Genomic DNA, 23867 nt, shown 5'->3' on the forward strand with positions numbered 1-23867 from the left:
CTACTGAAGGAGAGGAAAAAGACTGGAAAAGACTTTGCTCAACTTGTGCTTAAAAGATCTCCAAGGGCTTGTGAGTGAGCTTGCCCCCTGAACGGAGTCCCAGGATCAGTGGACTCCACCCGCCTTGAGAGAAATGCTGTTCTCCTCATAGCGCTGAAGCTGGGAGCCGTGTGCGCCTCGTAAAAAGCAACGCGCACACTGAGAAGCCTGTGCTGATTTGTCCGCCTCGAACAACGTGAACTGTGGCCCCAGCAAGCCGTAGCTTGCAACGTGAAGGAAAGACTCCACTTCGCTTTTTCCCCTTTGCACCGCCCTGTTCAACGCGCATCCTGCCGCTGATGTGAAAGGCTGCAGCGCGTAGAGCGGCTGGGTACGTCTCGCCCCATCGCAGCGTACTGTCTGTTTCGCACTGCACTCCAAAGGATTACAAAGGCGCTCACTCTCAAGGTACGCAGCGTACGCCGCAACGAACTGCAACTGCCCTGCACAAGGCACCGTATCCTCAAGTATCGCGACTCTGGGCCCCTACAAGCCGTAGCTCACACCACGAAAGGCGACATCGCCGCATGTACGCTTTTGCCTTCACCGCATCGTCTGTGACAAACTCTTCAAGTTAAGGTACTATGTACGCCTCGCACTCTGTGTTTGAGCACATCGGACAGAAGCATCCGCTGCGCGTGTCAGACTCTGTTGGTTCATTTCATCACTGTAGGGCCGAACTGAAGGATACGAAGCGCACAGACTGTTGAATTACGCATTTTTAACAAGAACTCTTTTGCTAATAAGTACTGTGGACGTATTTGGTCTTGTGCTAAGCCTTTTCATAAAAAATCATTCTTTTTATACAAAAACTAGTGTGGTATCCATATGTGGTGTTGTCACTGAGTTACTGTATGTGTCCACAAATGCTTAGCCTGTAACGCCTCTGAGATAAGCCTTGTCTGCTCGCGCCACACTACCTAGAGGGTGAGCTGGGGTTATTTCAGAGGGTAATCCCCTTTTCCTGACTAGAGGAGAGGGTCCCTGCTTGTCACAAGTGCCTACCTGTGCCAACCAGAGACCCCCAAATCTAACAACAACAATGTGGGATAATTTTGCTCCCAATGTTCAATTCGTTCTCAGGATGGTATTCACATTATTGCAGAAAATTATCTGGTGCAGTATTGTAATTCATCATCTCGGATGTAACCAGTGCCCTACAAAAGTCTCCTTGCATAAAAAATTATATACTAGACAATATATCCTTCTGGTTTAGTATGAAGTAGAAGTATTTCCATGCCATTAGTTGGCAATTAGAGTAGGTTGCTCAATAATTCAGTCCACAACTTGTGCGTGAAACACTCCCAAATTCATACCTCCATAGTGTAACTGTGATCCATGTTTCAATAAATATTGTCTCTGATCCTCTCCATTTAAATCTTGTCCATTCTGGGGACCCATGGTAACAATTATGTGGACTGGTCTTCCCCACAGAGCCCTTTAACCATGACGATTGCTGAAGAGATGCAGCATATATTTGGGACTTTTAGAACAGCACTGAAAACTGATTTTCCAGTAAGTTATCCCAGGCCAACCGGTTAGCTTAAAGGAAGTATTCAGACATTCTTTTCAGGTCTTGCCTGTGAAGGCACATTTGATGTTGCTTGCAAGATGTTTTGTTAGCTTGCTAGAGTCTTGGAGCCCTCCTATTGTTTACCATTGATTAGCTACATTGTCATTATTCAGTTCTTACTAAGGGCACACTTTATTGCTTATTTCCAGTTAGAACTCAGTATTCTCTTTTCGTAGTTACTACATTCATAATTGCTCACTTCACAACCAATTTCCAGCTGGTAAATCTCTTGAGACTCTTGAAACATAGTGATTGCGTGCTTTCAGACACCCGGTCACTTCTTGTGCAGGACCAGAACGTTTACATCCAGCAAGGTTCATCATATATGGCAGTTGTTACTAGTGACATAGCCACATGTAGGAAGAACTTTGAGGCGCTTCCCAATTAATGGGATGAGCACAATTGGTTTCACCTCAGGCCTGTGAATGAATTAATATAAATTAGTAAAGTGCAACAATTGCTCCAGTAGGGCATCAACGTACTGGGGAATATGGCTTCAAAGATAGGATTATAGGAAATTAGTTTATTTAGAAAAGCTACATTTTTGGCTACTTTTGAAAGAGGATCCTGTGGGGGCATGATGTAGTTGTTGACGGAGGGTTTTGCAGCTAGAAACGGGAAAAAACGATTCCAAGTCTAGATTGCTTAAATCGGTCAGTAGTTTGGTATTGGAGGATCTGAAAGATGCTGTAGGTGTATAGGGACTGATGAGGTCCTGGACATATTTTGGGCCCTGTTTAGCTAGGACACGGAGAGTATGTATTGAAGACTTAAAAACAATTCTTACCTGGACTCTGTGGCACAGAGCAGACAGGCTTACTTTAAGAGCATTTGTAAAGCATTTTGAAGTTCCAAAACAGGTAAAACATTATAAACACAATAACATTTCCACACTAATATATAAAAACAAAGAACAATTTAATGAACAAAATGACACAAAAATTACAAAAAGACAAAAATGGAAGATATTATTTTTTCAAGTTTAAAATTAAAATATGTCCAGAAAGCATGAAGCGCAAAAGGTGGTCACCTGGTTGCGCTTGGCTGGTACCTAAGCGCTATGAAGAGCAAGTCCAATACAGAAATCAGGCTTGTCCCAGACTGAAGTTTTACGTTCTGACTTGGGCCTGATTACGAGTTTGGCGTTGTGGGAGCAGGGCGCTAAGCTACCACCCCGCCCGCCAGATTACAAGTTAATTCGTGGTTTGACGGACAGTTTTGGAGCTTAGATGCCTACAGTGGGGCAAGGCTGCAAGTTGTAGCTAAACGGGACTCCACGAGGCCGGATACCTGCTCCGCAACTTCTTGCTGAAACAGATTTGGTGCTGCAGAAAAACTGAGTGGGAGAAACCTCAATCTTTTGACCATGGTTTCAGGCGCACAGCATGGGCTAGGTGCAGTGGGCGCAGACTAGCTTGCCTCCTCTGAACCTGCGTATTACTTTTGGGCATAATGTGGGGAGTTTGGTGGGGTTATTCATGCACTAATGCAATTTAAATCATTAATGCAGTTTAAATATTGCATTTATCATCCTCATCCATGCATTAGTTTGTCGTTCAGTTGTCCGTTTGCCTTTCTTAAATTTGTCTCCTTTCATTTCAGGCGCTGTTACTAGCATGAGCTAAATCAAATTGTGCTTTTAAGGGACGTCTTATAAAACGAAAAATTCAGACTGCTTATATTCTACTGTTCAACACACATGCCATCGAGGAACGCCTGTATAGCTCATGCTAAACTTTATAAGTCTCATTGATCTGGAAATAATTTCAAAGATGAATTTCATTACAGCATTGGAAGGTATGCACATTGATTTCATTTATTGCATCCATTCAAACAGTGCTTTTTTAGATTATGCAAGGCGTGTTGAGAAATAAATATGAAAAGATGACACAGTTCAAAGTGCAGCGCACAGCCACTTTGTCTTCAAACTATATACAGATTCTAATCGCATAAATTATATAGTCTTTATAAAATGCACGTTCACAAAAGGTTTCTGGGCGCTGAGTAATAAGTGATGAATTTTGTCAGGAGTGATACGCTTCTGTGAACAACCAAGTTTTCAAGTTTTTCCTGAAAAGCCTTAATTCAATCAATCAATCCATTTGTAGAGCGCACTATTCACGGTTGTGGTTCTGCGAATCCGTGTGACGATGGCGAGGGCGAGATTGGCGGAGTGGAGCTGGTGGGTGGGAGTGTAGAACGACAGGCGGTTGTTGAGGTATTCGGGGCCCGTGTCGTGGAGCGATTTGTGTGCATGGGTGAGGAGCCTGAACGTGATACTCTTGCTGACGGGGAGCCAGTGCAGGTTTCTCAGGTGGGGAGTCATGTGGCTGTGGCGAAGGATGTCAAACTTGAATCAAAAGCTGGTCCATTAATTTGTATATTAATATATAGACCCCCACAAAATATGCCCCTCTTTCCTCTCACTGTGCGAGCAATTGGCTGCCATGGTCACAGATTACACTAAAATGTTATTAATTGGTGACTTCAATTACTGGCTTGACAGTGATCTCGGTGGCCCTCAGGCCACCGAACTAATGGAGCTCCTCTCGGGCCTCAATTTCGGCCATCACATCACTTCTGCCACCCACGCCAAGGGACACATATTGGACCAGGTGTGGAGTACCAACCTTACTATTTCCTCGCCTATCATTTCCCCTTGCATATGGTCCGATCATTTTTTGATTGAATTCTGGATCTCGATCCCAATGTATAGTAAGTCCACTACAACTAAGGGAGTTCTCATTAGGAAATGGGGCACCCTCGACAAACAAGCCTTCCTGGAAAGTCATGAGAACTCAATACCGGTTCATAAGGCAGACCTCGATCAGGCTGAAGCCGATATTTCAAGTTGGCTCCTAGCAGCAAGCAACACTCATGCTCCAGTAAAGAAACGTAAAACCGTCCATCGGTCGGACGCTCATAAATGGTTTTCTTACGACCTTAGGGCCCTAAAACTAGCCATCCACCAAAAGGAACGGAAATGGAGGAGAGCTTACGATCCTCTTGAAAAAATCCGCTACCTAGCTGCTTGAGCAGATTATATGAAAGCCATTATTCTAGCCAAAGCCGCTATTTTCCAGCATAATAGAACACTCATACAATAAATCCAAGGATATCTTTGCCATCATCAATAAGCTCGCTAACTCGTAAAGAACTTTGCCCAAGCCATTGGTCACTCAGGACCTTTGCAACTGCCTGAATCAATATTTCCTTGATAAAATTGCTACCATTAAATCCAGTATTCCGGTCATGGTCCCCCCAAATCCACTCCCCGCAATTCCCCCCAGCACCCGCTCCCTAGACCATTTGCCACCTCAACGCACTTTCTCTACAAGCCCTTTTGACTAGGGTTAAATCTGGCTCTCCTTGCGAATGCTGTCCCCCTCATATCCCAAAAAATCTTTATTCGGTACTATCCCCTCCGATCTTGACGCTTCTTAATGCGTCACTATTCCAAGGCGTGGTCCCCAAAACCTTCAAGGAGGTGGTCATTGTACCCCTTTTAAAAAAAAAAACAGGGGCCAACCCCTAAACTCCCTCCAATTACAGGCCAATTTCCCTCCTCCCCTACCTGGCTAAGGTACTGGAGGCCCACGTCACCTCACACCTTTCAAAATTCATCGAGCAATCCAACTTCCTGGACCCCTTCCAAGCTGTATTTCGACCCGCCTACTCTACCGAGACAGTTATCACTGCTGTCTTGGACTCTCTCCGCCATAACGCAGATAGAGGAATCCCCCAGGCCCTGGTCCTGCTAGATCTCTCGGCTGCGTTTGACACGGTCGATAATAACATCCTTCTCGACCGTGTCAAACAGGCCGGTATCTGCAACTCAGCCTATAGTTGGATCAGGTCCTTCCTCAGCGACCATACACAAGCTGTCTGCCTGGCCCCTTTTTCAGCCCCTAAACTTCATACCTCTTGCTGGGTCTTTTAAGGTTCCTCGCTGTCCCCCCTCTTGTTCAACCTTTACATGCTCCCCCTGATTCAGTCCCTCAAAACATTCAAAGCCGTCACCTTCGAATATGCGGACGATCTTCAACTTATCTTCACATCGACAATACCTCTGAATCCATCCAGGAGTTTCAGAGCCCTATGCTCCACATCCATCACTGGATGGATTCCAACCAGTTGAAATTAAACCCCGGTAAGACCGAACTGGTCCTTAACGGTAAAAGCCAACTTTTCTGGGGCCCGCACTACTGGCCATCAGAGCTTGGCTCCCCTCCGCCAAAAGTCTGGAGGTGTTCATCGACAAAGATTTCTCATTAAGAACCCAAGCGAGCACAGTTGTGTCCATGTTTCTTCCAGCTTCGGAAGATTAGGAAGATAAGCCGGATGCTCACCCAGCCAGCCCTGATCCAGGTGGTGATAGCTCTTGTACTATCACACCTGGCCTACGCCAATTCTATCTATTTGGGCCTCCCTTTCGCCCTCAGTAAGCGCCTTCAGATGGCTCAAAATCAGGCAGACAGATTGATTCATCGACTGCCACGCTGGCAGTCAGCAAGGCCCCTTTTAAAACAACTTCACTGGCTTCCCATTTCTCAATGAGTCACATTTAAAACGGCCTGCATCATCTTTAAATACCTCCACGTCCGCAGCCCTCAATTTATCATCGACCTCCTACCCAGATACATTCCCTCTCGCAACCCCCGGTCTGCAATCAAAATCTCCTGACCATTCCACCTTATAAACTTCAACGCCAGGGAGGCTGCAGGTTTGCCACTCTTGCCCCCAAACTATGGAACCTCCTTCCCTCAGAAATCCGTTCTTGCACCAACCTTCTGATATTTAGGAAACAACTCAAAACTTGGCTGTTCACCCCGGCCCATGCTTAACTCTTTCTATCTTCTTAGCATCTGTCAGTCAGCGCCATGAAACCCCTGGGTGTACGAGCGCTATATAAAACTTTGTTAACATAACATGTCGAGGATTAATCATGCGGAGGCGTTCTGTATGCGCTGAAGTCATTTCTGAAGTTTGGCTATGGTTCCTGCGTATAGGGCGTTCCCGTAGTCCAGTCGGCTGGTGACAACGGCCTGGGTGACCGTCTTTCTGGTTTCGGTGGGGATCCACTTGAAGATCTTTCTGAGCATGCGTAGGGTGTTGAAACATGAAGATGAGATTGAGTTGACTTGTTTGGTCATCGTGAGGGAGGAGTCCAGGATGATTCCCAGGTTGCGTGCGTGGTCCGTGGCAGTCGGTGCGGTGCCCAGTGCTGTGGCCCACCAGGAGTCGTCCCAGGCGGATGGGGATTGTCCAAGGATGACGACCTCCGTCTTGTCTGAGTTGAGCTTCAGATGGCTGAGCTTCATCCATTCCGCAAAGTCTCTCATTCCTTCCTGGAGGTTAGTTTTGGCGGTGGCTGGGTCTTTGGTGAGGGAGAGTATCAGCTGGGTGTCGTCTGCGTAGGAGATGTTGAGGTTGTGTTTGCGTGCGAAGGCAGCGAAGGGGCTCATGTAGATGTTGAAGAGGGTTGGGCTGAGCGAGGAGCCTTGGGGTACACCGCAGATGATCTTGGTGGCTGTGGAGCGGAAGGGAGGGAGGCGGACTCTTTGTGTTCTGTCGGAGAGGAACAAGGAGATCCAGTCCAGGGCTTGTCCTTGAATTCCAAGGTTGTGGAGGCGGGTTATTAGGGTGCGGTGGCAGACAGAATCTAAGGCGGGGAGAGGTCAAGGAGTATGAGAGCAGTTGTTTCCCCGTTGTCCATCAGGGTTATGATGTAGTCGGACCCTCCTTCAGTCCGGTTGCTCCTCCACGCTCCTGTTTCCCAAGACGCTGGTATCGTTTTGTTCTCCTGACCTGCATCTCTGCAGCTCTCTGCTCGCCTAGCGCTGCACGCAACTATTTATTTACAGCGCTGCACTGTCGCTCCATTGATTTTCTCGCGCTGCACTGTCGATTTAATTTATTTATTAATTTGAAGCGCGACCTCGCTGAGTAAATAACGGTGATTGCCGCTATACTGATACTTATTTGTGCGTTTTAGGCTCTTTCTCATTACACGCTGTGACCCTAGCCTTTGACCCTCCATTTTCTGTTGTTGTTTTCCCCTGGTCCGCCCCTCCTCCCGCCACCGCCTCCCAGCTGCTGCCCCTCCCACGCTCCGCCCCCTCCACCATCCATTTATGACCAATGTCATAACGCGCAGCGTCCACGCGCAGCAACCGCGCCCCAGTCGTGCCGAAGGTGCGCCAAAGGTAAGCCCGTCTACGCCCGTCCGCGCCGAGCCCGCGCCCAGCGCCAGACCCCCTGGCCCTCGCATTGCCCAGCCCTCCCGCATTACCTACGATGCCTCCACCCTCCTAGCCCTTAACCCCGGCCGTCCCCCCAACTGCGTCCAAGCCGCTCCTGGACACACACATGGACCTTTCTCATGCTACTCCTGCAGATTCATCGGCACCGTCAACATCTCCGCTACGATCACACCTCAGATTCCCGACCCCAACCACCTACAATGCATCTTGCTCAACACCCGATCGGTCCACAGGCACGCCATTGACCTATGGAATCTACTAGACACCATCTCTCCGGACGTCGCCTTCCTTACAGAAACATGGATGAACGCCTCCTCCGCCCCAGACATCACCATTGCCATCCCAGAAGATTATAAGATCATACGCAAGGACCGTACCGGCCTCACAGGAGGAGGAATCGCTATCATCCATAAGAAATCCATCCACATCTCAACCAGCTCTGACATCAATCTCGCCAACTCTGAACACCTTCACTTCCAGATCGACATCGACCCCAAGACCACACTCAGAGGCACCCTCCTTTACAGGCCACCAGGACCCCGCGCACAATTTAGTGAGGACATCACGGACTTCATCACCCCACACGCCCTCCCCTCCAAAGATTACATCCTTCTGGGAGACCTCAACTTTCACCTTGAAAAGAACAACAACCGCAACTCCACCACCCTTCTGGACAACCTCGCCAACCTCGGACTTAAACAACTGGTCACTTCCCCCACCCACATCGCAGGTCACACTCTCGACCCTATCTTCACCTCCAGCAATCATGTCTCCTTCAGCCACACTACGGCTCTCCTCTGGACTGACCACAGCTGCGTTCACTTTACCTACAACAAGCCCAAACCCAACAACCAACCCCAACCAACTCTGCAAAGAAACTGGAACAAAATCACCATCGACTAGATCTCCTCATCACTTCTTCTAAACCCCCCAGCCCACTCCTCAAACCCCGACCAAGCCGCCACCAACCTCACCCTTTGGCTTTCCAACAGCGCCGACATCCTAGCACCACTGAAAAAACGACAAAGCAAACTTGGCAGCAAGAAGGCATCATGGTTCAACGATGATCTTAAGAAATCCAAGAAACTCTGCCGCTCCCTTGAGAAGGCCTGGAAAAAAGACCCAACCACCAGCACCAAGGACGCCTTCAAAAACGCCACCCGCATACACCACCAACTGATCCGAAAAGCCAAGAAAACCGCCTTCAAGGAACGACTAGATAACGCCCACAACAGCAAGGAACTTTTCAACATCGTCAAGGAATTTACCAATCCCTCGGCCAACTCTAACGACATCACCCCCTCTCAAGCACTCTGCGACTCCTAGCCTCATTCTTCCACAACAAAATTGCAGACATCCACAACAGCTTCGACAACCAACCCGAAGACCAACCCACCCAACCATCTACTGAACCTCCACCCCCCTCGAACATCCTTAATGACTGGAACCCAATCTCCACTGAGGAAACCATCCGCCTGATGAACTCCATCCACTCAGGATCCCCCACAGACCCATGCCCTCACCACATCTTCAACAAAGCAGACTCCATCATAGCACCGCACCTCCGAGACGTCATCAACTGCTCCTTCAAATCCGCCACCTTCCCGGAAAGCTGGAAACACGCTGAACTCAGCGCCCTTCTGAAGAAACCCACAGCAGACCCCACCGAACTCAAAAATTACCGCCCCATCTCGCTCCTTCCATTCCCGGCCAAAGTCATCGAGAAAGCTGTCAACAACCAGCTCGCCGCCTTCCTCGAAGCCAACAAATCCCTCGACTCCTCACAGTCCGGCTTCCGAGCAAAACACAGCACTGAGACCGCCCTCATCGCAGCAACAGACGACATTCGAACTCTACTGGACAATGGAGACAGTCGCCCTCATCCTCCTCGACCTCTCAGCAGCCTTCGACACAGTCTGCCATAGCACCCTTCTACAGCGCCTCAGAAACATCGGAATCCAAGGAAAAGCTCTGGAATGGATCCCCTCGTTCCTCACCGGAAGAACCCAGAGAGTCCGCCTTCCACCATTCAAGTCAGTGGCCACTGAAGTCATCTGCGGCGTACCACAAGGATCCTCACTCAGCCCCACCCTTTTCAACGTATACATGAGCCCCCTCGCGGCCATCGCCTGCCAACACAACCTCAACATCATCTCCTACGCGGATGACACTCAACTGATCCTATCACTCACCAATGACCCTAGCACCGCCAAAACGAACCTACACGAAGGAAAGAAAGAAGTAGCCGAATGGATGAAACACAGCCGTCTGAAACTGAACTCAGATAAAACAGAAGTCCTCATCTTAGGTACCTCCCCCTCCGCATGGGACGACTCTTGGTGGCCAGAAGCCCTTGGAAAAGCACCCATCCCGACAGACCATGCACGGAACCTGGGCGTCATCCTGGATTCCTCACTTTCAATGAACAGACAAGTCAACGCCGTCTCCTCATCCTGCTTCAACATTCTTCGCATGCTCAAAAAAACATTTCGTTGGATCCCCACCGAAACTAGGAAAACGGTCACCCACGCTCTGGTCACGAGCCGACTGGACTATGGAAACACCCTCTACGCCGGGACTACCGCTAAACTCCAGAAAAAACTCCAACGAATCCAAAACGCCTCAGCCAGGCTCATATTAGACATCCCGCGTAAAGAACATATCTCCGGTCACCTGAAAAACCTCCACTGGCTTCCCGTCAATAAGAGAATCACTTTCCGGCTCCTTACCCACGCACACAAAGCACTCTACGAAATCGGACCAGAATGCCTCAACACACGACTGTCCTTCTACGCCCCCTCCCGCCAGCTTCGATCTTCCAACCAAGCCCTTGCCAATGTACCTTGCATCAACAAGACCACCATGGGAGGTAGATCCTTCTCCTACCTGGCAGCTAAAACCTGGAACTCACTTCCCACCTACCTTCGCCTTACCCAGAACCACCTAGCATTCAGAAAGCAACTTAAAACGTGGATATTTGACAAGTGATTCCCTACCCCTCCTTAAGCGCCTTGAGACCCTCTGGGTATGTAGTGCGCTATATAAATTCTCTGACTTGACTTGACTTGACTTGGCTGCGATGAGGGCCGTCTCGGTGCTGTGGTTGGCTCGAAATCCGGATTCGGATGGGTCGAGTGCGTTGTTTGTTTCGAGGAATGCCGTCAGTTGTTTGTTGACGGTCTTCTCGATGACTTTATCCCGGAAGGGAAGGAGAGAGATGGGGCAGAAGTTCTTGAGGTCTTTTGGGTCCGCTGTGGGTTTCTTTAGAAGGGCGTTGATCTCTGCGTGCTTCCAGCTTTCTGGAAAGGTGGCTGACGTGAAGGAGTTGTTTATGATGCTCCGGAGGTGGGGTGCGATGATGGCGTCAGCTTTGTTGAAGATATGGTGAGGGCATGGGTCCGAGGGAGAGCCAGAGTGGACGGAGCTCATGACGAGGGTGGTGTCTTCAGTGCTGACGGGGGTCCAGGCGCTGAGGGTGGTGGGTGTGATTGTTGGTTCGGTGGCTGGAGGCGGGGTCTGGGTGCTGAAGCTGTTGTGTATGTCTGCGATCTTGCGGTAGAAGAACGTGGCGAGTGAGTTGCAGAGGTCATGCGATGGGGCAATGTCGTTGTTGCTGGCACTGGGGTTGGAGAGCTATTTTACGATGATGAAGAGTTCCTTGCTGTTGTGGGTGTTGTTGTCCAGGCGTTCTTTGAACGATGTCCTTTTGGTGGTGCGGATCAGCTGTTGGTGTTCACGGGTGGCGTTCTTGAGGGCGGTCATGTTTTCTGTCGTCCTTTCGTGGCGCCATGCTTTTTCGAGGGTTCGGCAGGTTTTCTTTTAATTTTTGAAAGCGTCAGTGAACCATGTGGTTTTCCTGTTGTTGGTATTGCCTGGGGGGTTCTTGAGAGGAGCGAGGTCGTTGGCGCAGTTGGTGATCCACTGTGCGAGGTTCTGGGCTGCATTGTTGGTGTCAGGGGTGTCGACTGGTGGGTTCTGGCTCAGTGATGTGTTTAGCTGGTCTGTGGTGACTTTGCTCCAGCATCTGCGGGGGATCTGTTGCGTGTGGTGGTAGGATGTAGTCTTCTTGAAGGTGAAATGGATGCAGCTGTGGTCTGTCCAGTTTAGTCCGGTGAAGTGGCTGAAGGAGATGTGGTCGCTGGCGGAGAAGAGGGGGTCGAGCGTCTGTCCGGCGTTGTGGGTGGGGGTGTTCACCAGTTGCTTGAGTCCGAGGTTGGCGATATTGTCGAGCAGGGTGGTGGTGTTGCTGTCTTTGTTGTTCTCCAGGTGGAAGTTCAGGTCCCCTAGGAGGATGTATTCAGGTGAGGCTAGGGCGTGCGGGCTGATGAAGTCTGCGATGGTTTCGCTGAATTGAGTGCGCGGGTCCGGGGGTCTGTAGATGAGGGTTCCTCTGAATGTGGTTTTGGGGTCAGTTTGGATCTGGAAGTGTAGGTGTTCGGTGGAGGAGTGTGTGTCTTCGGCGTTGGTCGTGAGGTTGATGGCGATTCCTCCTCCGGTTTGATTGGTGCGGTCCTTCTGGGTGATCTTGTAGCCGTCCAGGATGGCTATGGCGATGTCGGGGGCCAAGGAGGCGTTAATCCAGGTTTCCGTGAGGAAGGCGATTTCTGGTGCTGTTGTGTCAAAGAGGTCCCAGAGTTCGATGGTGTGCTTGTGGACGGAGCGGGTGTTGAGGAGGATGCACTTGAGGTTGTTGTTGTTGTTGTTGTAGTTGTGTTCGGTGGGCGGGGTGCAGGTTCGAAGGCAGGTGAATTTGCAGGTTTGGCAGGTGAAGGGTCCGTGGGTCCGCTTTGGGGTGGCTCGGTAGCAGGCGTGTGTTTGTCCGGTGTTGAGTGCGTTGAGGGTGGCGGTGTCGTATCTCAGTTATGTGTCCTGGCTCCTGCGGGGGCCAGGGGTTTTGGCGCTAGGCGCGGTCCAGGCGTGGACGGGCGTAGACGGGCTTGCCTTAGGCGCGTCAGCGGCGCGCCCGCTGCGCGCGTCTGCTGCGCGGCCTCCTTATGAGGGGCTGAGGGAGGGAGGAGCAGCTGGGAGGCGGGAGCGGGGTGGCGAATGGGAACAGCGGGGGGCAGGGCCGCAGGGACGCAGCGGTGGGAAAGGTGGTACAGAAGGGGAAAAAAAACGGGAGAGATGGACACAGGGCAGTACGGGGGACAGGGGGCACAGAAGGAAAAAAGAGGAACGGGGGCACAAATGGCACAGCAGAAGTCACAAGGGAATAAACAATACAATAAAAACAGAATGCAGAAGGCAGCAAGTAAACGAGGGACCAGACCAAAGGGCAGAGGGGACTCGCGTAACAAGGGGGCACAAGGGCACAGTAGAAGTCACAAGGGAATACAAAAATGCAATAATACAGAATGTAGAAGGCGGCAAGTAAACGAGGGATAAGACCGAGGGTATCGGGGGCTCACGCAGCAACAGTCAGCGGTGGTAGCAAGTCAACAGCACAAGGTGGGGCAGCGGTACAGGAGGACCGTGTGGCGGCTGGGGGGGGTGACCTACCTGAGGACAGGGTCGTAGGTCGCTCTGTTAATTCTGTTTCGAGGCGTAGATGGTCTGGCAGAGAGTCCCATTCTGTGGTTGCCTGCACAGGGAAAGTGTGACCACTGATTCTTTGTTTGAACTATCTTGGTATGATTCTTTGTTAGAAATATCTTAGAAGAAATATCTTAGAAGTCACAAGGGAATACAAAAATGCAATAATACAGAATGCAGAAGGCAGCAAGTAAACGAGGGATAAAACCGAGGGTGGAGGGGGCTCACGCAGCAACAGTCAGCGGTGGGAGCAAGACGACAGCACAAGGCGGGGGCAGCGGCACAGGAGGACCGTGTGGCGGCTGGGGGGGGCGACCTACCTGAGGACAGGGTCGGAGGTCGCTCTGTTAATTCTATTTCAAGGCGTAGATGGTCTGGGAGAGAGTCCCATTCTGTGGTTGCCTGCACAGGGAAAGTGTGACCACTCATTCTTTGTTTGAACTATCTTGGTATGATTCTTTGTTTGAACTATCTTGGTATGATTAGAAAATTAGTGAAAGATACAATATGTGGCAGAGTGAATTGGTTAAACCTCCTTCAAGCAAAAAGATGAGCCTTTTATGCAGTGCCATAAAAGATAGGCTGCAAGTTTTTAATTGAATTCTTTGTTTTACAGACAACCAGTGAAATTGTTGTAATAGGGAGTCAAATGTGTGCTACAAGGAAGTTTATATATGAGGTTAGTGGCCCCATTTTGAGGCAATTGCAACCTATGTACAGCATTCTTAGGGACACCCAGGTAGATATATTTGCATAGTCCAACCTGGAGATAACGGTGATTGTTGTTTATGACTGTTCAAAATATGATTTCACAAAATTTAGTAATTATAGCATCTATGAAGTTAACACTCCATATCAAGCTGTTGTTCTTGATCAAATTTGGCCATCTTTATCCAGTCTGGTCTTCACCCATGTTTCCTGTCACAAGGTCTTCACAAGTACCCCAATTAACTCAATTTCTACTGGTCAAGCATGGCTACCACCAGACGCACAGTATGAGAATTCAAAGGACCTAACTAAATTGGCAGTGCTCTGGAGCCCAAGTTACATGCTACTTAATAGTGCATCCCCAGTTGAAAAATGTTAAAAAAACAAAATCCTTTATTAAAAGCTTCTTCAGAGGTTTTTTTCTAAAAAAAAGCAATGTTTTCAAATCTGTAAAAAAGACCATACTTTACCCATAAGAGATATGACTGAATGTAAATGTCTGAGGTATGACTGAGAAAAACGCTGAAGAAAAACACCCCCAACAAATCGAACTCTTGTTAAAACAAGCATTAGCAATGCAATAGGTCTCGCATTATTGAAGTTTGAGCTATTGGTGTTGCATTATTTAGCAATGCCAATAGCTCAAACTTTAATAATGCAAGACCTATTGCATTACAAATGCTTGTTTAACATTTGAATCACTATGGCATTTTTGAATGATGTAGGGATTATGCCTGTGTCAATTATTTTGTCAAAACGATCAACAGTGAGACCTTTATTGCCAATGCTATTGTTTCCATGATTGCTGGAGGGCAGGGATCTAATGAGTAATCTGACTTAACTTTCGTCTTCAATTTTTGTAAGCATCCCCCATCTATCGAGTGAAAGGAGAATTATGTATGATTTTGCCACCTTTATTTCGATCAACATAGTAGTGGAGATATCTCCGATAGTTTTTTTTTTTTTAAAGAAGTCATTTAGTTTTTTGCAAAGTTCTACGGAAGGAGTTAATCTTTGGGCGTCCTTTTTTAGTGGATAGAGTTCCTTCAAGTTTGTAAAAAACAGTTTTTGTATATTGGTTGCTTCTATAATTTTATTGGAGTAGTAAGCTATTTTAACTGAAGTAGTTTCACTTACATTTTGTTATACCTAATCTGAACTTACTCTTGGTTTCCTTTAGCCTTTCCACCATTGGCGTTCACTCAACACATTATGCGTTTGAGGTCCCTTAATCCTTGTTACCCAGGGGACTGGTCTAGCTCTGTGTATTACACAGCACTATTTTAGAGAGTCATGTAAGTTTCTCCTTCTGTTTGCCAACGTGAATACTCCTTGTCACCTTCATCAACAGAAGAACTCTTTTTGTTTCTCCAGTATTAGGGGTGTCTTTCATAGATTCACATGCTTGAATATTCCCCGTCGTCAAAGTGGGAGTCCCACGGTAAATAAAATAGAAATAATGCTAAATATATAATAATATATATAATAAATATATGTACATATAATACATGGAAAAGATAGAAAAACATAATGGGAATCTCAAAAAACCATTCTTACATAGGAATGCATGGTAAAGAGAAAAAACTACTGTAACACCTTAGTGTCATTATGTTAGTCCAAATTACAGCCAATCAGGCGTCAGCACCCTCTAGAACCTTCTCCTCAGAAGCTCAAGCCCTCAGATTTTCTACTGCACGTCGTGTGAAGGGAGTCTCCCTGAGCTCTGCCCAGTTTCTCAACTCTACTCATCTATTTCCAGTGTTTTTTCACAACATGTCAAGTAAGAAGTCTTTATTTAGACCCTGCTCTTCATGTGGGAAGCTGCGCCTTTTTGAAAAAGACCCCCATCAGAAGTGTATATATTGTTTATACCCTGATCATGAGGCTAGCAGCTGCAAGTTCTGTAGAACTTTTTCTACTAAGACTCTGAAGGACAGGGAAGGCCGCCTTCTCCTTTGGCTTCAACGTCTAAAAGACAAGGATTCAGCCCTGTCAGACGCAGAAAGTTTTCATTCTGGACTTTCCTCAGCAGCATCTAAACGTGGTAGTTTACAGGATGTTCCATCTCCTTTCCTCAAAAAGATGAAGTTGGCCTTGCCTCTAGCTTCTGTGGCGTCTTCAGCCACTCCTACCACTTCTACGCCCACGAGACCTGGCTCTCAGGCGTCTTCTGCTGCCTCTCGTGGTGTTTCCATGCCTCTAAAAGTTCCGCCATCGACGGGAGTGTCGACGAGCGCTCCGATGACGAGAACAGCATTGGCTACATCCTCGACGACAATGCTGACTACCACATCAGCTTTACTTCATCGTTGACGATCTCGTCGACAGCTTCCACGTCGACGAGGGTTGCCTTGCCTTCCAAGCCAGTTCCGTCGACGATTCCCATTTTATCGTCGATGAAGAAGAAAGAATCCTCGTCGACAAAAGTCATCAAGAAATCCTCGTCGTCGACGACAACTCCGTCGACTAAGATCTCGTCGACGAAGATATCGTCGACCAAAGACTCGTCGACGAAGACATCGTCGACCAAAGACTCGTCGACGAAGACATCGTCGACCAAACACTCGTCGACGAAGACATCGTCGACCAAAGACTCGTCGACGAAGACAACGTCGACCAAAGACTCGTCGACTAAGACTCCGTCCACAGAGGTTACTCTGCCGTCGACGACCGTCCCGTCGACGATTGCTTCGTCGACGGCCTCGTCTACAGCTCATCGACCGTCGACAGTGGCTCCGACGACGATTCCGTCGACGGCTGTACCGTCGACGATGATTTCCCCAAAACCATCTTCGTCGACGAGCAAGCCAGTATCGTCGGCGTTATCGACGACGGCACCGTCGACGGCGGCACCGATTTCCTTTGCCTCGTTGCCGCTAGTACCTTTTTGAAGGCTTCAGAATCTTCTCATCGTCGCGACAAGATTCCGTGTCACCAGCTCTCTGATCCTGAGATGCAACCACCTTCTCCAATATTTGCCTCTACATCTGAGCCTGACTCAGAACAAGAAGGGGATACCTTTTGGAGCGGCTCAAAGTCCGTCTGACTTGATTATTAAGTGTCAAGACTCGGATTCAGATGAAGTTGACGGTGATCAACAGTCTCAGTCTGAGGAACAGCTGGTTCAAGTCCCTATGGCCACCATTCCTTTAACTTTGATCTCAAATCTCCAAGATATGCTGGATGATTATAACCGCCGTTTCCCAGCTACGCCGCAGACCTCACTGGCACCATCGCCGGCTACAGTGGTGCTGCCTCCATCTTCTCGGCCACCTGTGTTACCACCTGCAACTTCGTCGCAGGTCCAAACTTCTGTTAGGATCCATACCACAGTCTATCCACAGGATGTGGATGATGAGGCGGTCCCGGAGCGTGAGGACGGAGAAGTCCCTGACAATTCGGATGAGGCAGGTGACCCGGAAATGGCGGACTGGGATGATTATCGGGCACAGACTCCCTCACCTTAGCCAGGAAACTCTGGAGATTCGCCTCCTGTGGATATCGCCAGTTTCCATCTTTTAATGGACAAAGCAGCTCTGCGCTTTAAATTACCAAGGTCACAACGTGAGGAGGATTGTTTTCTTTATGATTTTAAAGACAAACCTTATAAACAAACCCACACGATTCCCATCATCGATTTTGTCTGGAAGGAAGGAATTAAGCTCATGACTGCTCCAAACTCCTTGCCTGCACAAATACTGCGCCTTGAGAAAAAGTACAAGGCCCCGATTGGGTCTCCGGCTTGTCTGCTATCTCACCCCAAACTGGACTCTGTAGTGACTCAGGCCGCATAGCGTCGAGCCTGAAACCTAGCGGCTCCTATCACAGCCCCTCCGGATAGAGAGGGTCGACGTCTGGATGCTATTGGCCTCAAGTTCTCAACGATGGCTTCCACTTCTGTCCGGGCAGCCAATGCCTTAGCCATCTTGGGACGCTATGACAGATAAATGTGGTCAGACATTTCAGATCTCATAGACCTCATACCTGATGCTTCCAAGGCGGAGGCTCTACAGATCCTTCGAGATGGACAGAGGACGTCCGAAGAAATGATCGACTGTGCCGTCGATGTAGCTAATACAGGATTCCGTCTGCTTGCAAGTGCGGTTGCACTCCGACGACAAGGTTGGCTAAAATGCACATCCTTCCGGCAAGACGTCCAATCGAAGAATCCTGGACATGCCCTATGATAGGGAGGACTATTCGGATCTCATATTGATGAGGCCTTGGAGTCCATTAAGAAGGACACCGACACAGCTAAGTCTTTGGGTACGCTGCAATTTCAGAAGCAGTCCTTTCGAGGTGCGCGCGGACGCGGCACTTCCTCAAACGTTCGAGGTGGGCAGCAATACCGCTCATACAATCAGAGCGGCCAACGTTACACGCCCACTCAGCAGTCCTCCAGACCTTACAGAGGAAAATCCTCTTATCGGGGATCCAACTCTAAACACCAATGACTTTTCCCATCAAAATGTTGGAGGTCGAATCTCACTGTTTTACTCTGTGGTCCTCGATCACCTCGGACTGCTGGGTGTTGGACATTGTTCGACGAGGTCATACACTAGAGTTGGTAGAGATTCCTCCGTGCACGCCCCCTCGTGGCCCGCCTCCTCCACACCTAGAGGAGCTTTACCATCAGGTCCGTCTTCTTGTGTTGAAAGGTACAGTCAAAGTGGTTCCGAAACATCAAAGAGGAGAGGGGTTTTACTCTCGATTCTTCCTCATACTCAATAAGACCGGGGATTGGCGACCCATCCTGGATCTGAGGGCTCTCAACCAGTTCCTAAAGTCCCAATCGTTCCGCATGCTGACGTTACAGGAAATCCTTCGTCTACTATCCAACGAGGATTACATGACCACCATAGACCTTCAGGACGCATACTTTCATGTCCCTATTATCCAACAACATCGCCAGTACCTGCGTTTCAAGGTGGGACCTATGCACTTTCCGTTCAAAGTACTACCCTTCGGGCTGCGTTCAGCTCCTCGGGTGTTCACAAAGGTACTGGCTCCTGTGGTGGCTCACCTGCGTCTCCAGGGCGTGCAAATCTTTCCATATCTGGACGATTGCCTTCTGAAGTCTCAATCCCACCATCAGCTTCATCAGGACACTCGCCTTTGCCAGAAAGTGTTTCAGTCCCTGGGGTTAACCATCAACGCCGAAAAGTCTCAATTTACACTTCTGCAGACCAGATACTTCCTGGGAGCGATCCTAGATACGAAGCTCTCCAAAGCGTTCGTCTCCCACGAGCTACGTCTCAAAATCCTTCGTCTGGTCCCCCTCATTCGAAGAAAACAGTCCATTTCTGTTAGGACGTTAAAGTCATTCTTGGGAATGGCTTCATCGTGCATCGCACTGATCCCAAATTGCAGGTTGCGCGCCCGTCCCATTCAGGGAGAACTGGACTTACAATGGCGTCAGGTCTCCGAGTCCTTCAACGACCTTGTCGCAGTGACACCCCGCATGCGAAAGAGCTTCCTTTGGTGGGCGCAACTTTCAAATCTGGAAATGGGAACGTCCTTTCTCGTTCACGCACCAGATCTCACGCTGACGACAGACGCCTCCCTGGAGGGGTGGGGCGCTCATCTCCAGGGCCTATCCATCAAGGGCAAGTGGACTCCGCCTCAGCGGCATATCAACAGGCTGGAGTTAATGGCAATCTTCCTTGCGATCAAGTCATTCCTCCCGGTAGTTCACGGGGAGTCAGTGCTAATCCAAACGGACAATACCACCAGTATGCACTACGTAAACAAACAATGAGGAACCAAGTCTCCTCATCTGTCTCACTTGGCCCAGTCGATCTGGGATTGGGCTCTCTGCCACCAGATCACCCTGACAGCCGTCCACCTTCCGGGCGTGTCCAACATTTTGGCGGACTCTCTGAGCAGTTCCACTTCCTCAACGCACGAATGGGAACTACACAGCCAAGTCTAGATCTTGTCTTTCACCAGTGGGGTCACCCGGATCTAGACCTCTTTGCAACACCGGAGAATCGGAAATGCCCGTCTGGCATCCCCACCCCGGGTCGTGTGGGAATGCCCTTTTGATAAACTGGTGCGATCTATTTGCGTACGCTTTTCCGCCGATTCCACTTATACCGTGGGTGCTGTGGAAGATGCGGAGACAACCTTGCCACATCCTGCTGATCACACTTAGTTGTCCGAGGCAGGCATGGTTTTCAGAACTGCTTCTGTTGTCCCAATGCGAGCCCATTCCTCTGCGCCCTCGTCCAGACCTACTATCAATGGACAGAGGCCTAGTGTGCCATCCGGACCCCTTCACTCTGCAATTGCGGGCATGGAACCTGAGTACCTTGAATTTGCAGGTTTGAACTTATCTCAGGAATGCAGAGACATTCTGGCTCAAACTAGGGCTCCGTCTACCATCAAGACTTATAAACTCAAGTGGAAGAGATTCTGCCATTGGTGTGTCTCAGCCAATGTCCATCCCATTCATTCCACTCCAGAGCAGCTTCTTCCATTCTTCTTAAGCCTTGCTCAGTCAGGACTCTCTCATTCTACCCTGAGAGTCTTCTTGGCTGCTATATCTCGCTTCAGGCATGATGGCTCTTCTTCCCTTTGCTCGTCCAGAATCATACGACAATTCTTCAAAGGACTTTAACGCAAGTTCCCACCTGTTCGGCGCCCTCCTCCATCGTGGCACCTCAATGTTGTACTATCCCAACTTATGAAGTCACCATTTGAGCCTATCCATAAATCGGATATCAAATTCCTCACTTGGAAGGTTGCGCTTCTTTTGGCTTTGACCTCATCTCGTCGCGTGAACGACCTGCACGCTTTCACTATCAAGCCACCTTACCTTCAGTTCAGGCCTAACGGAGTGGCGATCCTCACCAACCCCTCTTTCCTACCTAAAGTACCGACCAACTTTCATTTGAATGAGCCTGTGTTCCTGAAAACTTTCTTTCCGGACCTAAAGTCTCCGGCGGAACAGCGCTTGCATTCTTTGGACATCAAACGATGCCTTAAATTTTATATTGCCAGAACTGCCTCCTTCCGCAAGTCCGACCAGCTGTTCATCGCTTACAGACATTTCCGTAAAGGACATCCTGTTTCCAACCCAACTATTGCTCAATGGCTTTCCTCAGCCATTGCCTTCTGCCACCAACGAGCTGGTAAACCACTGCAGTCTTCAGTGAGGGCTCATTCTACGAGGGCGATGTCTTCATCCACCGCCTTGTTTGCTTCATCAGATTTGCCGTGCAGCGACATGGTCCAGCAGGCACACTTTCACCAAGCATTACTGTTTGGAGGCCATCAATGATGCGGATACCGCTGTGGGACAGGCAGTGCTTCACCATCTGTTTCAATAAGGTGAGCCTCTGTTCCCCCCCCTCCTTCATGTTTTACTGTGATTGCTATGTTGTTACATGACTGTATTATTCTGATACTGTCTTGGTTTCTTCCATTTATTTGCCTTGCAATCTCAGTTCTCGGAGGTTACTGCTTTCTATTCTATTCAAGCATGTGAATCTATGAAAGACACCCCTAATACTGGAGAAGAACAATTGTTACTTACCTGCAAACAGGTGGTTCTCCAGTATTGGTGTCTTTCATAGATTCACATGCGACCCACCCTCCTCCCCTCCGAGGAACTTTTCTCCTCATGCGCATTTTATTACTTGTGCTACGAAAATCTGAGGGCTTGAGCTTCTGAGGAGAAGGTTCTAGAGGGTGCTGACGCCTGATTGGCTGTAATTTGGACTAACATAATGACACTAAGGTGTTACAGTAGTTTTTTCTCTTTACCATGCATTCCTATGTAAGGATGGTTTTTTGAGATTCCCATTATGTTTTTCTATCTTTTCCATGTATTATATGTACATATATTTATTATATATATTATATATTTAGCATTATTGCTATTTTATTTACCGTGGGACTCCCACTTCGACGACGGGGAATATTCAAGCATGTGAATCTATGAAAGACACCAATACTGGAGAACCACCTGTTTACAGGTAAGTAACAATTGTTCTTCACGGACTGTTACTATGATAGCAGCCAAATGTATTTGCTGCCATTTGAACATTTGTTTGATTTTAGAGTACCTTAAAATTTTAGGGTTTGCCAAGGAAGGGCAAATCTAATCAAAAATGTATCTGACCGGATACAAAGAGAAATGCCTAAGTTCAGTAGGTTAACATTATGTGTCCAGATCAAATCCAAAATATGCCCTTAGTTGTACATGAGGCTCAGTATATGTTGGGAAAGATTTAATGAATTCATCAGCTCAATTAAGAACCAACCCTTAAATCTTTGGCCCACTAGTTAGTCGCCAATTACCAACTATTGAAAGTAGTAAATCATTGAGGATCAGATTCTCATAAACTTGTTTTGAGGACGCTGCCATATAGTTGGAAGGATGGCTTACTTAATAAACATTCTAGCAAACTATTAACAAAATCTGTTCTTAAGAGCAGTAAGTCGACATCCGGAGTTGGATGAATTTGCAGAGAGGGGACTCCTATATAATTGCCACCACTACTTTTAATTTCCTATCATTAACTCAGTTCTTCTTTAGTATGTTGTATTCATCAGGTATGGCCGCTAATATATTGGGAACTGAATCTTCTGAAAGCTAAGTGTTAGAAATTGGGTAATTGGTTGAGGGGAGTGGAAGCCCCACTCAGGCAACAACTACAATCCTTGTCAGGGTGCACCACAAAAATCACTAAATGAACCTTGGCTTAACCTATGGTAGCTTGTCACAAAGCAGTCACGCATAACTTAGAGACAAAGTGTTAAGTATATGTGCAGCACACAAACAGTTATAAAGTGAAAATATAACACAAGAAAAAGTCCAAACTAATTTGGAAACATAGAGTAAAATTGAATAAATAAAACGATACCAGAACAACACAAATCTAATCGGTAGAACTGAAGATATTCAGTTTTAAAGATTTACTTCAGTTTAGCACCTAAAAGCACATCTTGCGATCATCTGGTCGTGCTAACTGGGGGACAGTCACAAATTCAGGCTGACCGTGAAGGAGCGCGGGCTGGGTACAGGAACCAGGTTAGTCCTGCTGAAATTACCTTCTCAAAGTCCGGTTTGAAGAGTTCCTATTGCGGTAGAGGAGTAGGGAGATCGTCACAGATGCTTGTTGCTGAAGCATATAAAGAGCAAACCTGGTGTAATGGACAGTCATTGCTGGACCTTCACGATGAAGGACACTGTGGGGTGTCGTTGCTGTAGCACGAAGTGCACATCTTTCATTGCTGTGGTTGCTGAGCGCAAAGAGTATGGCTCACCGTAGCTTCACAATGGCAGTTATCATGGGTGGCAGAGTCTGGATGTGAAAGGGTCCGTTTGTAGTTGTGAAGAGCCTAAAACTTCAGGATTTCACTTTGGTTCACAGCAGAATCTCCGCTGATGTTAGCCAAGGGTCTCAGACCTGGGGGAAAGGTATGGGAGCAGTACTCTCTGCACATCAGGCCTGCAGGGTTCATGCAGGCCCAATGCAGCAGGCCAGTTGGGCAGTTGCAGGGAAGGCTCTGGAATGTGTTGGGCCCCTGTAGCTCAGACAGGAGGTCCGCTAACTGACCCTTGGTGTCAATCAGGTAGCCTGGGATTAAAAAAGCCGGTCAGATCTTCCTTCTCGGAGAGTAGGGCAGTCCTCAAATAGCAAGGCAGCCCTCTGGGGGATCAGGGCAGTCATCTGGTAACATCAGGGCAGTCTCTGAGGAACAAGGCAGGTCTCAAGCAGCAGACAGTCCTCTGGGGTGCAAGG

General features: G+C 48.4%; 1 protein-coding gene across 10 annotated transcripts in view; it reads left to right on the top strand.

The window, feature by feature from the left end:
• ZNF644 (zinc finger protein 644) overlaps window positions 1-23867 on the top strand; it is a 714013-nt gene that overhangs the window by 224182 nt on the left and 465964 nt on the right. For 5 of the 10 annotated variants that reach the window (XM_086953948.1, XM_086953944.1, XM_086953952.1 and 2 more), the window contains exon 3: window positions 3215-3409. The exons of the other annotated variants lie outside the window; for them this stretch is intronic. The gene's annotated coding sequence lies outside the window, so the exon portion shown is untranslated. The remainder of the gene's footprint in view (window positions 1-3214; window positions 3410-23867) is intronic. 10 annotated transcript variants of the gene reach the window in all.

This window comes from Lissotriton vulgaris, chromosome 1_1 (genome assembly GCF_964263255.1).
Source record: "Lissotriton vulgaris chromosome 1_1, aLisVul1.2, whole genome shotgun sequence".
Lineage (NCBI taxonomy): Eukaryota > Metazoa > Chordata > Amphibia > Caudata > Salamandridae > Lissotriton > Lissotriton vulgaris.